This window comes from Eulemur rufifrons, chromosome 7, assembly GCF_041146395.1.
Source record: "Eulemur rufifrons isolate Redbay chromosome 7, OSU_ERuf_1, whole genome shotgun sequence".
Classification (NCBI taxonomy): domain Eukaryota; kingdom Metazoa; phylum Chordata; class Mammalia; order Primates; family Lemuridae; genus Eulemur; species Eulemur rufifrons.
The window spans coordinates 154177937-154183765 of record NC_090989.1 but is presented as its reverse complement, the minus strand read 5'-3'; positions in this window follow the sequence as shown (position 1 = coordinate 154183765).

Below are 5829 nucleotides of genomic sequence, written 5' to 3'. Positions count from 1 at the left end.
CCACTAAAGACTAAGAAGACACAATGACTAAATGCAATGTGGAATCCTGGATTGCATCCTGGGACAGAGGACATTAATGGAAAAACTGGTAAAATCCGAATAAAGCCTGAAGTTTAGTTAATATATTGATGTCAGTTATTTAGTTTTGACAAATGTCCCACGGTTATGTAAGATGTTAACATTGGAGAGGCTGGATGAAGGGTGTATATGAACTTGCTATCTTTGCAACTTTTCTATAAATCTAAAATTACTCCAAAATTTAAAATGCACTTAATAAAGTGCAGTTGATCCCAAGTTTGTGAAAATATGTATATGAGCACACATGTGTAAAAAACTGTTACGGGAGGGGGATAAGGAGAGTTATAGTCTTTTTCTTGCTTGTATTTTCTAACTTATCTGGAGCCAACATGTATCACTTCTGTTAAAAAAAAAAAAAATTGAAGTTGTTTCTTTAAAACTCTCATCTCCATCAATTAGCCATGGGCATCCTTCTGTAGGTCCCTGCCCAGACCCAACCTCCATGGCTTCTGGGAACTGGAGTGGAGTCCAGGGGCCATAACAGGAGGGCCAAGCAGGACCCTGACAAGGGGGCAGTCCTTCCCTGAGCGTGTTGAATATTCAGGGGCCGGATTCTCTGTGCCTCACAGAGCTGTTTCTCAGGAGTTCAGGTCACACTGGTCAGGGTGTAGCCCCTCCCCAGGTGGGGCTTTGCAGAAGAAGTGGCTACTGTAACGAGGATCTAGCCCTAACTAGAAGTCTTTGAAATGAGAGGATTTTTTAATTCTACCTGTGGTAAAGACTGTGGCCCTTGAGAATGAGGGCCCAGCACGGGGGGGGGGGGGGGGTAGGTAGGAGGGGAGAGTTCAGGCTCTCCCTGGCCAGAGTGACAGGTATGCCTCTGTTTAAGCAAAGCTTTTATGTGAAAATTCAGATTTACCAAACAAGTAATTCTTCCTGGAATCCTTGCATGAGGAACTTTTCCTCACTGTAGAAACACCATTGTTTAGTAAAGTAGGTGAACACGGAGCCTCTGCTATGCCAGTCCCTGATTAGCAGGGATGGGCATATGAGCCTCCCTTTTTCTCTGGTGGCATGATCTACTACTCCTGTCTCTGCATCCCTGGCTCCCTCAAGTGCCCAAGGAGACCTTCCTGCCTGTGTCATCTGTGTCAATGCAAAGGGCAGATGTGTGCTCATCTGCTCAGGACAGTGTTTGGGAAGTTCTCCAGGGATTTAGCTGGAGGGGGAATAGGAGTCTAGAATTTTAATAAAACTTCCTCAGAGGGTGGGGTACGGTGGCTCATGCCTGTTATCCTACCACTCTGGGAGCCCAAGGTAGAAGGATCACTTGAGGTCAGGAGTTCCAGACAAGCCTAAGCAAGAGGGAGACCCCATCTCTACTAAAAGTAGAAAAAATTAGCCAGGCATGGTGGCGGGTTCCTGTAGTCCCAGCTACTTGGGAGGCTGAGGCAGGAGGATTGCTTGAGCCCAGGAGTTTGAGGTTGCTGTGACACCACAGTACTCTAGCCCGGATGACAGAGTGAGACTCTGTCTCAAAAAAAACAAAACCTTAGATTTGCCCAGAGCTAAGACTGAAGCCTTCTTAGGGAGTCTTGAAAGTCGACCTTGGTCGTGTCTGAGAAACTTTATGAATGTTTTACGTCATTCAGTTCTCTCCCCCACAGTTCATCTTGCTAAGCCAAACAATCACTGAATTGTTTCCGTGGAAACACCAAACTGCAATTTGGATTACCGGAATCAAAATAGAAACAAGACAGCTTCAAAAATAAATAGGAGCTTTGGAACCTGCAAGTCGCAAACTAAAAATTCAAGCCATAGCACAAGGTATATGAGAAGCTGTGCTCATCCAACCCTATGAAGAGAGATTTCAGGACCCATGGATACATCCTACTGGTTTTCATGCCAAAGCCACCAGAAACCAGCTTTATAAGCAGACTGGTAGACTTGGCAACAATTCTTAAGGCAGGAGCTGGTCTGCAGAGGCTCCTAGAAGGAGAGGTTGGAGGGCTGGAGGGGAAGGCTGAGGAAGAAAGAATGGGAACAAGGCGAGAGGTGAGTGAATGGCAGAGTGAAGGTCCAGGGGGAAGCACAGAGTCACAGTTGAGACCTGGGAGCATAGCAACAATTTTTTCAAAGGGACTTTTCAAGAGGCACGGCCACGTGCTGCAAATGGTGACCCTGCCCTCAGTTCAGCCAGATTGCAGTATTCCCCACACCCAGGCATGGCTGGCTGTCCAGCCTCATGGATCTGGCTCTAGACTCTGCACTCTTGCCAGGTGAGCTATGGGGGCACTTCTGTTAGCATGCCTCCGCATCTGTGAGGCTCAGCCCAGCACCATTGGGTACTAGGACTTCTCATCTCTGGGTCTCAGGTTCCTTCTTCCCCTCCCTCCTCCTCCCGTCACTCTAAGAAATAGGGGAGCCACCCCCTGGCCTACCTGTCCTGGCTCCTTGGCATTCTCCTGGATCCCTCACTGACAATTCCAAAGAAGACTCCAAAGAGATCAAAAGACCAGGAGGAAGGCGACAGACAACCTAGGGCCTATGTCCCCCACCTTTGCACTCAGAAATGTGCTGGCAGGGCAACACCACCATCCTGATACTCATGAAATTGTAAGCTATGTTCAAAGATCGATGAATAGGATTTGCAAAAGGGGCCTAACTCAGGCCAGTTTCCCTCCAGAAATGGCCAGACCAGGCCAGACCCTCACCTGGTACCAGAGTGGTAACTTCTGACTGAGCCACAAGATGTTTAATATGGCACACAAGGGGAGGCCTTGGGAATCTAGTGCACTTCATTATAGATGATTATTGAACAGGCTCTGTCATGCCGAAACAATCTGAGGCTCTGGCAACTTACTTTCTCCTTGGAATGTGTGGGAGAACATTAATATTTTAGGTTCCAGCTAAATATTTATAGAGGGAACAAAGTTTTACTCAGGAAATCTATTTGACAGTGGATCCCAGGCCTCGTGGGGAAGGACTGTCTGTCCTAAGGTGTCTGGAAAATGGCCTGATTTAATGAAGAGTTTGGCCTAAGGCCTGACATAAAAAATTTTCAAAACTACCCAACCCTTGTAGGAAGCAACTATCTTTTTTGAGGGCAGAGAAGCTGTTTTCTGGGCAATTTGGGTGAGAGAAGAGTTGCTGGAAACTGGCCTGGGAGAGAGAAGCAAGCATCTTGCAGGAGGCCCCTCATCAGGAGCCCTTCGGAGCTTCTGAGGCAAAACACCACAAAGGGAAGTTGCAAAAGGATGCTGTGGAGAGGATCCACTTCCAGGACAGGCCTGCAGGGGAGCTGTTTGAATGATAAGAAAGCAACCCCTGCCCTCAACAGGTATTAGTCAAGTGTGTACTGGTGTCAGACACTCTGCTGGGTGCTGGGGACACAACAGGGACAAAGGCAGATGCTACTCTTGCTTGTGAAGTTTATATTCCACTGGGCAAGGCAGGTGAAACACAAGTATACAAATTAATATATAATTTCAAATGGAGCAGTATAAGGAAATTAGAGCAAGGGAATGCGTAGTGAGTGGGGTGAGAGGTCAGGAAAGGCCTCTCTTAAATTGATACTTGAATGTGAAGACAATTGGGTGCTGCAATCTGCTTCATTTCCATTCTGAGGCTACAGTTGGAGTTGTAACGGTGGGAGGGGACCCTGGGTGGCTCTCTGGGCCCCAGGTCCATAGATCTCCCACCACATCTACCCCTGTGTAGCCACATACAGCTCCAGGAGTATCTGAAGAGCCAAAAACGTTGCATGCTCCCAGGGATGTGCCTGGGCTGTGTCACGCTCACCAAATCTGGCAGGAACACAGTAGTTAATTAAAAAAATAAGCCTTAGGAATAAAGTAAGAAACAGAATATCCTTTCCTGATGATTGCTAGAGACAGGCAGCGTAATTGTAATTAACCCAGCCTTGGTAGGAGATATGTTTACCACTTGTACAAAAACACCTAGTTCATGAAACACTGAGTCACTCTGACTTTAACTTTGTTACACAAAATGAAATACTTCAGAAAAAATACAGGATTTCATAACTCACAGCAGAATCAAGGAACAAAGGGTTACATGAAATGCTTTGGTATTTCAAAGTTAGACAGACCCTTCAATAAGAAGGCCACAGTCATAAATACTGATGGAGTTCTCTCAACAGGGTCTCAATTTAGAATTAAAATAACTAAATATTAAACTGTCCAACTTAAGAGTAATGAAAGATTTGTAGATACAGACCCCTCAGGCCTACAAGCTTCATGCTAACAGCTCAATAGGCAACTGAAGTTAGAAAAGGACTGGAAGGAACCCATTGTGAGGTTGGACATTTTCCTTCCATACCTTCCTTGTGCAAGCAATGAAAACCAGCAGGGAAGGCAGTGGAAGCTGGCAGAGGGCAGGGTGAGCAGACATCCAGTGAGGCCCACAGGGATTGGAGAGGCCAGGGCAACCTGAGGCACAGCCCGTATCTGAACTTAACTGGCCTCAGAGAGGGTTCCTGTAGCTCCCAGCTACAGGCCACAGGAAGCTCTTCATCTGGAAATGAGAGTGAGAACAGTTTAGGCTGGTGTCTGGCATCCCTGCCAAAGGTGTCACAGGCAAATTCAACTCCTCTAGACTTTTATGGGACACACATCCCTGAAAAATGATGTAAATAATTTTTAAAATAAGAAATCAAGAACCATTGCTTTTTACAATGTTCCACTCAGTGGCCCCAATGTCATTTACCATACTGGTTTGGAAATGGGCAAATTCTGGAAGCCATAGATTCCATGGGGATTTTCACTTTCATACAATACAGGAAAAGAAAGAAAACCCAGTTTGAATGGGGGGTTGTTTATTCAAAATCATCCTATGAGGGCCTTAGGAACTAAAAAGATGGTACACATCTTATCTATTTGATTTCATAAGTAAACTTAAGAGATTAAACTGGGAAATCAGTTCAATAACCTTGAAAGAAAAAAATATATGCTTTTAAAGGTTTTATCTTTATTTTTGATTACAAAAGAAATATACATGTGTTAGAAAAATTCAAAAACTTCAGCAAGATATAAATGGAAAGCTGAAGGCTCATATAAACCCACTGCGCTTCAGAAATAATACAGGACCTACAGACACTATCATTAGTTTTAAAAGAGTGATTGAAAAACAGAACAGGGGAAAAAACAGCCAGGAAGAAAAATAGCTTGAGAACAATAGTGCTGTGGACATTTGTTTGGTACCTGTCACCTCTTTCATTGGCAGCCTTAACACTTTTTCTCTGTTTGCAAGAAGGTGGACTTAGTGTGTCCTGTAATGTGTCCACTGATAAAAAATACAAACACTCTGGCAGTGTAACTGGATTAAAATAAGAAAGAAAAAAAATCCTGAGGCCCGGAAAGGCATTGGTCATGTGTAGGGAATATTTTGAAGACCAAAAACATTGTTTGAGAGTCACGCTGCCACAGCAACAGTTTTATGAGAGCCCTTTTGCTGCTACACAATATTCCATAAGGAAGCCTGCCCCCTTCACCAAACACAGCCACCCTCCTCCAATGCCCCACAACCAGGAAGCAGCCCCAGCTCGCATCACTGCTGTCTTCACACATTTCATTCCAATAAATAAGGATGCACTTATCCCTTATGCCCTTGTCATGGTCATCACCTGGTATCCAGAGTGCTGGATCTGCCCCTGCACCCCAGCACCCCAGCTTCTGCCCCTGAGTGTCCCAGGCAGGCTTCAGGGTCTTTCTGCTGTTGGTCAGCCCAAGTGTTCTGCAATTTGTCTTTCTAACTGAGACCAATAAACCATCAGCTGAAGTCACTGTGGGCTCG